General features: G+C 41.4%; 1 protein-coding gene across 1 annotated transcript in view; it reads left to right on the top strand.

The window, feature by feature from the left end:
- The window catches only part of pde4ba (phosphodiesterase 4B, cAMP-specific a), a gene marked incomplete at its 5' end in the record, with an annotated part of 205,344 nt that overhangs the window by 95,328 nt on the left and 97,859 nt on the right, over positions 1-12,157 (top strand). The gene's annotated exons all lie outside the window — the stretch shown is intronic.

Raw genomic sequence — 12,157 nt, 5'->3', positions numbered from 1 at the left:
ATTTAGCACTTTTTCCACCACTGCCTTTTCACTGTTTTGAACAATCCATTTGAAGAAATAAAGTGACGCTGTGAGCAATCCATCCTTCTATTTTGCAGTTGTTCTGGGCTCAGCCTCCACTGGGAACGGAGGTGTTGACGACAGCCAAACTACACTGTTGTCCCACAAACCTAGTCAGAGAATAAAATGAGTTGTGGGCCTGTTACTGAGTGGGTTTCCAGATCATCCACACAATTGTCACACCAGTGTGAACCGAGTGGTGGTGTCCATTATTTTCTAGGCTGTGTGTGTGTGTGTGTGTGTGTGTGTGTGTGTGTGTGTGTGTGTGTGTGTGTGTGTGTGTGTGTGTGTGTGTGTGTGTGTGTGTGTGTGTGTGTGTGTGTGTGTGTGTGTGTGTGTGTGTGTGTGTGTGTGTGTGTGTGTGTGTGTGTGTGTGTGTGTGCGTGCGTGCACACTTGTACATTTCAAGGCTGCTCAACAGCACCTCTCTGGTCACTCAACGGTATTGCAGGCCTGGCTCAGGCTACATACAGACACACGCGGATAGTCGGATACACGCATACACACACGGCCACGCTATGGAGACTGTGTGACCACCGCTCAATAACTTCGGGCTAGGTTCATGGAGAACTGAGGCATGATGACCTGTTTAACCAGCGATGATGGATGGCTAGCTCACACCCAACCTCAGCATGAATAAGAACAGGGTCATACAGTTCACTCTCTGTTGTTTTCTTCCTTTTCTAACCTGTCGTGTTAGCCTTTTACCACTGTCTGGATTGTCATGGAAATTGCTTGGAGGATGAACTTTCCTCTAGCACAGTGGTTCTCAATCTTTTCAGGCCGCGACCCCCAAAATAATCATATTTTAACTGGGGACCCCCACACCCTACCAGCATTTTGTTTAACACGGTTCTATTTTGAAAATAGCAGATCTACATGCTCACTATTTTCACAATTTCTGCCTCTAATATTTGACAATTTGGCCAATGTTTAATTTGTCATTTTAGAGGTATAAAAAGTCACTTTAGAAATGTGGAGATACCTTCTATTCTATACGCTTAAACTTTATGTTGGTTTGTTTACTGTTGAGAGAGAAAACAATGTTGCACATTAAGTTAATCATCTGGGGACCCCCCCAAAATAATTTGTGGTTGAACTGCTCTAGCAGACACTTTTACGTTAGAATCTCCGCTTGCACACAAGATATCTCAAAATCGAATGGGTGTATTGCCATGAAACCCATGCTGCCTGAACCCTAATGATTTCTCCACGCCACCACCCTTATAATATATATGCCCCGTATAATCTTAACCCCCTACCCCTTTAGGGAGAGTGTGGGACACTAAGGTGTGTCGGTCGGTTCAAATCACTTTGCTCCAGTTGGGTCAAGCTAGCAGGCTTTTAGAATCTAGTCATGTTCCTCTCTTCCTTCCCTCGTCCAGATGTCTATTCTTGTCTTATACCCTCATTTATCAATTCCCTCCTCTTGCACAGCCAGTGCCCCCACAGTCACTGTGGTCACAAATACATCATGTTGCTTCCCACTCAATTGCCTCTCTCCTTCTCTCTTTTCCCCACTTCCCTCACTTTCTATCCTTCTCCTTGCATGGTTTCTCTCTTTCGCTCTCTGTTGTTCCCTCACTTCTTCCCCTCCTATTCAGTAAATTCAAATGCCTGAATTGAATACATCTCCGTCTGGCAGGTTGTTTTTGCAGTTTTGCAGGCTCAGTCCCCAGGACGTGCTGTCTCATCTCAGTCTGTGCTCATTAGTTGGCTACATCAAATATAGCAACTGACGTTGTAAAATTTGGACCACGTCAAAACTACAGCTTGAGTCTTTACCTCGCCAAGCATGACTCATGATCAATGAGTCCCATTGGCTCGCTCTGTCTTTGATCCTGATTGTGTGTGTGTGTGTGTGTGTGTGTGTGTGTGTGTGTGTGTGTGTGTGTGTGCGTGTGCGTGTGCGTGTGCGTGTGCGTGCGTGCGTGTGTGTGTGTGTGTGTGTGTGACACAGTCATATTGTTGTGTGCTCCAGTCACCACTCACCAGTGATGTTTGTGCTTATCAGGCAGGCTCTCCAACTTGTCAGAAAAAGTCATATAATGAGCTTCTATCTATTGTTAGAAATCATATTGCCTGGTTGGTACTTTGTCAAATGGCAGAAGTCATAGTACTGTGTACACTTCAGAGAGCAGTTTATTTTGTTAAGAGATTGATTCACATATGCCTGAAGACAAGGTTGCCTATTGGTTTAATTACAGCTTTTTGTTTGTAGCTAAATAAGTGTGGTAATTATAATAATACATTATAATTATAATAATAAATTATCCTACACTTTATTGTTTATTATTGGTTGTTTTTTACCGGTAATTAATACATTATTATAATACTATCTAAACATTATAACAATCTGATGAATCACACTACGTTAACACAAATGCATCACTGTCTGAAAAATAATTTATATGGGTTAATTGCATCTTGTCATTCTTGACCACAGTACAGACTTTCAGAGGTACAGTAACTAGATCTTAGCAATTACATATTGCCATCTTGTGGATACAGCTAGACTGTACACATTTGGAACCAATGGGTAATGAAATGGCGCCCTCTCATGGTCACCCATTGTCTCTACCATACTTTCCATGCCATGCTGCACTTTAGCCATACTTTCCCTTGAGCCTCACACACAGAGGGTTCAGAAGAGGTGAGGACAGTGACACTAACGCATCAAATAACTTAACTGACATTGCCAGTGGTGTAAGGGCCGGATCTAGCCTTTAGCACTAGGTGGGGCAGGAAGAAATGATAGGGGGGTCACCTACAGCCCATGCCGCGAAGTGGCATGGGTGGAAAAAAAATGGGGGGACAAACCCCCTAAAACCCCCGGAATGCATAGAAAACTAAGCATTTTGGCACACTTATACCTATAACACGCAATACAAACAACAGGTCTTACACCTATCTATCTCTCTCTAATATCTTATCAGTTTATCTATCCATCTACTTAGTTGTAGCATAACATTTCAAATAGTTTAATATTTTTGAAATTTTAGATTTTTGCATGCCATCATGTTTGGTGGGGCAGACAGGACATTTAGGGGGGCATTGCCCCCCCTTGCCTATGCCTAGATCCGGCCCTGGGTGTAAAGTAACTACCGTAAGTACATTTACTTAAGTAATGTACTTAAGTACAATCTTTAGGTATATGTACTTTACTTGAGCATTTCCAATTTCCAATAATTCAACTTCTACTGCTCTACATCTCGGATCCAAGTATTGTAATTTTACTCCACTACAAATATATGAAAACTTTACTAGTTACTTTGCAGATATAAATGATTATTTTATAAAACATACATAAACCACTTTAGCCCTATTTTATTCCTTGGCTATTGAAAATAGACGATCTACAAGCTCAAAATGCGTTGCATCGTGACACGTTGTGAGCTGGTAGATCTGCTATTTTCAAACATTTTAGTACTTTTACTTTTGGTACTTTATGTACATTTTGATACCAATACTTTTGTACTTTAACTCAAGTACATTTTTAAATCCGGACTTCTACTTGTAAGAGAGTGTTTCTACATTGCAGTATTGATACTTTTCCTCAAAAAATATGTGTACTTTTTCCTCCAACCTCTGAGGTTGTGTTAGTTAAATTGTACAAAAAAAGAACCAGAATGTAGCTTTAAAATATATAACACTCCTATATTAGGCTTCTAGGTTAAATTAATGCATACATTTTTTCAAAAATTATTTTTTCCCCCCTGTGTTGAAATATTTACTGGTACTCAGTGTAAATTGCTCTGAATAAGGGTATTTGCTACGTAAATGCCAAGCATAAATTAGCTTGTCAAAACATTCTCTGCCCCATTGCCAGTTCAAAGGACAGGCTTGTCTCACTCCAGTGTCAACAGACCGTGTGTATGACGTCATTAGACTGCCTTAAGTCCATAGAAATGGAATTCGGTTGAGATCATGAAAGGTTGGGAGGTAGCCCATACACAACTACATACACAACTACATAACCGTGAATGTTGTGGTTGGTTTCAACAGACGGATATTTAAAAAGTCTGATGTGTGTCCTGGTCGTCATTTCACCATCCATTATAGAAAAGAATATGTACCGTTTGGCTGTCCACTGCAGCCATAACAAGGACTTATTATATGACAATCATGTGTTAACACAATGTTTGTGGACCCGACCACATTTCCATATTGTATTCTCTATTGCAGTGGTTCCCAAGCTTTTTAGCCCGTGACCCAAAAGAGAAATTAGATGGTTGCCCGGTACCCAAACTAGTGAAAACAGCAGATCTACAAGCTCACAGCGCGTCGCTTCGCGCCACGGTGTGAGCTTGTAGATCAGCTATTTTCACTACTTGTAGAATGTCTTAGATTTCTTTTTTATTTATCAATGAAATTACTTAGAAAAATCATTGCATTTTCTTTATTCATGAACATATTTGGGGAATACTTTTTGAAATGTTTAAAAATTATATTTCAAAACTAAATGTAAAAAAACAAAAATGAAGAGACCCACAACAATATGTCCGCGACCCACAAATGGGTCATGACCCAGTGTTTGGGAAATACATCACTGTAGCCGTTCCTCCACAACGTGGTGATTTCTTATAGGAAGAAATTAATGGGTGTTTTCTATTGTAACAAAAATGAGTAATTCAGCCCTGATGACCTCTGTCTCAGTCTGTGGCCTTCTTTGTCTTTCCTTGTTGGTCTGCAGCGCTCAGGATGAGGATATATGATGTGTCATCTTTGTGTGTCACAACTCAAGATGGCTTGGTTGTCACGTCGCTCTTCTTATTCTGTGACGTGTAGCCATGCCCCTCTTCTTATTCTGTGACGTGTAGCCATGCCCCTCTTCTTATTCTGTGACGTGTAGCCATGCCCCTCTTCTTATTCTGTGACGTGTAGCCATGCCCCTCTTCTTATTCTGTGACGTGTAGCCATGCCCCTGTTTCTGGTCCTATGTTGAAAAGGCAGACTTCTCAAGGTGGTCTGTGTAGGTGGTATTCATATGTTTGGCAGTCTGTTCTGCTCAGGCTCACTGCACTTGCATGCTGCGCATTATGCCATGCCACAATTATTCATAGATCAGGGGTTTTCAACGTTTTCAGGCCAAGGACCCCTTAGTCGAGAGAGAGAGATGAAGCAGGGACCCCCCACAACCCATAGATACCATATCGTTTAGTTTCATCGTTTGACAGCACAATCATCAGTGTATTTTGGGTTCATTTAAATTTGTGTTTCCAGATATTTAACCACTTGAACTGTCAATAGTTAATAAACTTGACCTATCACTCTTTGCCGAAAATAGCCCTGATAGTCCCGGACCCCCTGTTGAAGACCCCTGTCATAGATGATTTGAAGCGGGACACCGTTCCCTGTCTTCTAAGCTTGAACCTCTTCTGAACTTCTGAACCTCTTCTAGTTCCACTTAGCACTTGCTGCTAAGAGAGAGAGGAGCACCACCAAGCAAATAAAATGACTGCTCACTCCTCTTATCTTTGCACTAAACATGTCTGAACAAGACTCTTCCTTATTTTCATTTAACAGTGGGAATATAACTGCCATAACTTGAATTTCATATTACTCGTTTACAGAACAAGGCAACGTTGTTGTAATCCATAATACCTCATGCAATTTCATTGGCAGTGCTGGTTTGCCTCAAATTGGTACTGATGGTGGTAGTGATTCAAAGGCCAGTGTGAAACCACTGTTGTCCCTGCAGATGCAGTCAGTCCCTCAACTGTTATGTGACACTGCACAACTCTTAAGTTGTCTTGTCGGTAGCACTTTAAACTAAGGTCCTGTTAACAAACATTTATTAACAGTTTGCACCTACTGTAAATGTCTGACATGCGGGATATAACTTTATACTTTATACCTTTATACTACCAAACATAGTTTTTATAAAAGTGCAGTATGCATCTCTGTTTCCTTTCTCTTTTTATGCCCCTCAGTGATTAACAAAGTGGTATTTTATTGCATCCCAATTTAGTCTTAGACCAATTCCCCTTGAGCAAAGAACTATAATACACAACCCCTGTCACTGCAAACCCCCGCAGTTGGCCACGCCAGTACTGTATCAACGTTAAAGGTGCTGCGTTGACAAAGTCATAGATAGTACTGTATACCACCAGAGAGTGCATCTGGTTATGTAGGTTGCAAGCTAAATCACTTGCTGTCATTTATGGTATTTCCATCTGGGCCTCATTTAAAAGAAAAAAAAAATGCAGGTGGCCTCAATCCTTGAAATTGACATCACCGAAAGAACTGTTATGGAGGTGGTAAAAAAAAGCTATACTGGTGCGTAAGGCACAATACATTTACAATTTAGGCATTTAGCAGAAGCTCTTAATCGAGAGCGACTTACAATAAGCAAGGACAACATATAAATGCATTATGGATTTAGGATGCAATAAAAAAAAAAATCCAATATAGTACTTACATTATATTGGACACATGATGTCATACTGTATGTATACTAATTGGCTATGTGTGCAGCACCATAGACCACCAACTACAGGAATGATAGTGTTCCTGTGTCAGTTTGCTAAGGGCTGCCATGGCACTGATACAGTGTGTAACCCAATGAGGTTCTGTGCCCCCCTGCTAGAGGACCAGATGCTGCCTCCCTCTCACACACAGACAAAGGCACGCTGCCAGTTAAGGTCGACCAGACTGACAGAGTCAAAGCGAACAAACCACACTGTTTTGCTCATTCATGTTAATGTGTCTCCATTTGGACCCAGAACTAAAATGACGTATTAGAATGTGTATGTCTAAAGGTTAAGTAGGTTTGCATACAGTAGCAGTGACTTATTATTTTTTTGTTGCCCATGTTGGTCTGCGTGTGTGTGTGTTTGTGTGTATTCCTCCATAGGCACACAGTTGGTATGGGCTAGTTCAGCTTTGTCCTACTGTATATGGATGCATTGTGAGTCCATTCCAGTCATTCCACTCCAGAACTTCTTCCCTGCTCTGCTGGGCCAGGGGAACAGAGCTCCACGCACACGCACACGCACACGCACACGCATACACATATTCTACAGTACAAGGGGGAAGTAGAGCCTATGACCAATAGCAGTTCATTCGGCAAAGAGAGAAACACAGAGGAGTGGCGTGTGAATATGCGTGTGTGTGTGTGGGTGTGGGTGTGGGTGTGTGTAAGAGTGAAAGACGGAGTAAGAAGAGTTAGGAGTGAGACGCGTGTGCCGGTGTTTATACAGTATACATGCTGCTTGTGTACTGTATGAGTGATTATGGTATATGGTAGAGGTGTTTTAGAAGGCTTGCCTGGTGCTTTTTATGACTGCTGAGTGATGGAGGATTTAAAGTCTTTGACTTATTTTTATTGGAGAACCTGTATATTGGTAATAATTACTTCAATGTTTGACTTAGTAGTTTGATATTTGTTCTGGTGCATGAAAATCATTATGCCATTGAGTGCAGTGATATGTCTTAGTATGTGTTTAGTATCTCATTCTGATGTATAGGATAGGTTTAGGTATATGAGTATCATCATGCACTTCAAGATGTTTTTTATTTAATATGTGTGTGTGTGTGTGCGGGTGTAGGCGTGTGACATGTCAGTGTGGAATCATACCGCTAAGTTTACGATTTATGGCATTTATTTGATCATACCGGGGCTAATGCATGTGTGTGATGAGTCTTTTTTATAGATTGCTCGTGTCTATGTGTCTGTTGGACACAGTATAACGTATCTGTCAGAGAGTGATGATACAGTATGTCCTAGTTAGTGCGTGAGGGTGTATGTTTGTATGGGTGTATGTTTGTATGGGTGTATGTTTGTATGGGTGTATGTTTGTATGTGTGCATGTGTGCGTGTGTGTGAATTGGGGCAATGCACCGGCGCTCACCCTGTTCCCGAGGAGGCAGGGTTCATTTTGACTTCAGCGAGGAAGTCATCAGGAGACTCCATGCCGCAAACCATGGCCATTCTAACAGGTCAGGATGATGGCAACAGCAACACACACTTTTCATACTTCATATATTGTAGCGGTGCTCATGTAGTACATTTCTTTTCTTAATGCTTCCTTATTTTGTGTGTGTGTGTGTGTGTGTGTGTGTGTGTGTGTGTGTGTGTGTGTGTGTGTGTGTGTGTGTGTGTGTGTGTGTGTGTGTGTGTGTGTGTGTGTGTGTGTGTGTGTGTGTGTGTGTGTGTGTGTGTGTGTGTGTGTGTGTGTGTGTGTGTGCGCGCGCGTGCATTTGTGTCGTGTAAAGTACGTAGGCTACTTGCGTACAGTAGATATGTGCATATGTCACTTCCCATTGCTCCTGTTTTAGACCCTGTGTCATGGTCAGGATGGACTGACTTCACGTTCAGTGAAACAGAAAGTGAAACAGCTGTCAGTGTTAGAAAATTAAATGTATACATTGAAGTTAAGAGTTTTGCATTGCTCTAACTTTACATTACATATTTTCCAATGTATTTGAGTTTCATGTCATCCAGTGAGTTCAGTTAAATAGGTGAGCATACAGCGCCAACTGGTCTGAATATTTTGAGACTAGGATATTTTGTTTTTGTTTTGTTCATTAGCTAGTGAGACTTCTATTGTTTGACAGCAAGACTGCCCTAAAGCCATAAGCCAAAACAAAAAATAAAATGCCACGACATTGAAATATCTGCAACCTTTTCATCCTCTAGCAATTCCATTGTTGGACTGAACCACTTAAGCCCAAAATGTACTTAGTTGTACGATGGGGTTATGCTTTAAAAATAGCCAGTCTACAAGCTCACATTGTGTCGTGATGCAAGAGTTTGAAGATCTTCTATTTTTGCTACTTTTAGAAATACAGGGAACATTTTCACCTACAGCATAATGATATAATGCTCAAAATAGGACCCCAGGTTAAAAGTGGTTAGATTTGCTACCGAGAAGACCTTCCTATATTGAGAGACCATGGCTAGCTCGCTCATTAAACATTTATTCAGAACCTATATTAGGGGCCTCAATCGATTCCAGTGGGAAATCCTCTTTGGACGGTAAACTCTGGGCTACTGTGTAAGAACTACAGTATACACTGTAAAATCCGTAGTATCACTTTGCTATTTTACTGTGTAGAAGACAGAGTTCTGGTATTTACCAGTGTTATGAAGTTTCCCAAATGCACACTACATTATTTGGTGATGTGATATGATGCGTCTGCGGGATTACAGTAGGTTAATGCAGCAGAGTAATGTTTTAACGATTATTTGACATCCTATCAGTTTTTGAACACAATATTTTATAGAGGGAATGACTTAAAGTTTTACTATGTAACTTTTTTTATAAAACAAATCTTAAAATTGTCCTAACTGTTAAATCGCTAAAGTTTTAGAACACCCACTCCGTTATTTTCAGCTTCTGAAGCCTTCTCTTTATATGTTTTCTATGAGCCGTGAGGGGGGGAGAATTTCGCGCCATGATGACGTAATCTGCATCATCTGTATACGTTGTGTATACGTTGCCCAATCACATCGCCGATCATGCACACATGGTACACTACCGGCCAATCACAGCTTATCTGCCCTGGTCTTGAAGTGGGGTCGCCATATTTGTAGTCGCCGTGTGTCTCTTTACTCAAAAAGTAATCTCGCCTACCAGGCAGGGTGAAGTCGTCCGTTTCTCCGGAATGCCTGAACGCCCAGGAACCAGGGACCCCTCTAAAGATAGCTCTCGGCGTTGTGGAGGCAGACGCGGGGGTGTGAAGGTACGAAAAACGGGCGAAAGACGCGAACGCGACCGCGGTTTGCTATATGGCTACTGACCACTAGTTGAGAATCTTACACAGTATAGCTTTAAGAGACAACCCCAAAGGTTGTCTTGGATTTAATCTCATGATTTAATGTGTACAGCTTTTAGTCTTGAAGGTTAGATACAAGACATGTATAGTTTTATGTCTTAGTTGGCCCTCACTGTGTGTACTAGAATATGAATCTTTCATCTGTTTTAACCTAACATAATACCTAAATAGGAATTAAACTTGGCCTGCAGCCTGCATCCCACATCTGTGTTCTGACAGCTTGTAGTTGAGTGTTTATACAATGTTAACATGGTTGTTTAAGTGAAGGATCTTTCTGTATTAGGGTTCGTTTACCAAAAGGCTTACTTTTGGTTTTATGCAATATGACATTCCATGAGAAAACAAACGGCAAGCAAAAAGGAAACACTAAGAAAACACTGCTGTAATTATTACGATGCTGTGTTTGACGGAAATCAAACTGCTGTGATGGTCAGTTCCCAACCTTTTAAGGATCGTGGCCCGCTTGAAAATCTCAAAAGTGTTCACAGCCCACCCATCTGACCTCTTATCACGCACCTTTTTGGTCAGATGGAGGGGCAGCGTACATTTTCAGACAATCTTTTGTCCCGGTTTGTATCAATCATTCAACATCGTATACTTTAAGTTCCTACTGTATGTATCGGTATCACAATGAAAACACAATTTTCAAGGTTTTAAAGAAAAAATACCATGGCCTTTTTCCTTTTTAGTGTGGTTGCCCCTGCAGGGCAACCAGACTATAGTACTTTTCCGACTTTATTCCATCCATCATCTTCCATCCCCTCCTAGATTAATTTTATTTTGCTGCGCTACTCCTCCCACAGTTTAGGTGGCACGCACTTGGGCCACATGTCAAATCGCCCGGCTTTTGCTAAGAGATAGGTTATATAGTTGTAATTTATATAAATGTATTCGTGAATACATTTCCTCAATAGACTTTAAAGGTTCTACACCATGCATTTAAACATAATTTATATAACATTGTTTGTGTCCCAAAAACGTTTTTTTTAGGCTAAATTACCACTCCTGAATACAGAGCACCTGTCATTTAATTTCTGCCTATAGCTTTCAAAGCATTTTCAGCTGCAGTACCACCTTGTCCTGAGTGGGAGGTGCAGTAGATTAGAGTTTATCATGATTGATTATTTGTGACGTTATAGAGTAGATCATGTATTCATTGATTATATTAATATCTAGGTGACGTCTGTATGATGATACTAATACTTGATAGTTAGGAGTCGAGAAGTCTTCAGTAGGCCTCAGTAACTATTGTTTTGGTAAAGCCTATCTTGTTATGGTACAGCTCGTTCCAGAGGCCTTGAAGCCACATTATAACTCTAGTGTTTGACCATTCTTCTTGGCAGAACTCTTTTACCACTGTCCAGAGTGTTAATTGTACTTCTGTCCATGATATCATGTTATATAAACTTGACCACACCACCACCTAATATAATTGTCTTGTCTCCTCATTTTCTCATGATTATTGATTGATCTGAATTCCACCACAGAGGACTGTGCTATTGAGCCAGTTTTGGCCCCACACTCCTCCCCACCTCCTGCTCAGCAGGCCTTCCCACCCCTCCCCAACCCTCTCCCAGCTCCTCCTGCCTCCTTCTCAGGCCTTCCCACCCCTCCCCAACCCTCTCCCAGCTCCTCCTGCCTCCTTCTCAGGCCTGCCCACCCCTCCCCAACCCCCACTCATCACAGCAGTAGCAGAGGTAGGTCGTGATTGTGATGTCACAATTGGGCCTAAAATCAGACAGCCCGTTCTGAGACCTGCTTACATAGATCTGCCCATAAACTGAGAAAGACACAATGGTCAGAAATAGCTGGTGGGACACCAAAAAAATACATAAAAATTGAAAAAAAATCAAATTCAAATATGGAGATGACTGACATCATAGACGTCTGACATCATAGACCACATGAGTATGTCCATATATGGGCATTCCAAGATATGGGCTTAATATTGATGACATCAGCAATCTTCATATATGGGAATGAAAGGGACAAGAACTGACACAGAGATCTCCATATATATGGCCATTCATTTATTTGTTAATTCAATTTCACCATTGACTTGAATGGGGAAAATTCAAATGGTAAGACGAAATTCATTTGCAAGTGTGACTCGCGTCACGGCAACCACATCTTTCTAGTTAATGAAATCACGCCTGTCTTTGCAGGGTATCACGACACATGTGCATATCTCCTTGTATGGGCCGTTGGGCAGCTGTGTTGATGTCGGTCTCTGCGTACTTTCTATGACGTTATATCTGTGTTTTGCAAATTATTTTGGAACCCACTTGCAGTGTTCTCACGCAAAAGTCCCCGGCCC

The sequence above is a fragment of the Nannobrachium achirus genome (genome assembly GCF_963921795.1).
Source record: "Nannobrachium achirus genome assembly, chromosome: 1".
In the NCBI taxonomy this organism is placed as follows: Eukaryota; Metazoa; Chordata; class Actinopteri; order Myctophiformes; family Myctophidae; genus Nannobrachium; species Nannobrachium achirus.
The sequence above is the reverse complement of the archived record's forward strand: the minus strand, read 5'-3'. Positions and strand labels throughout refer to the sequence as shown.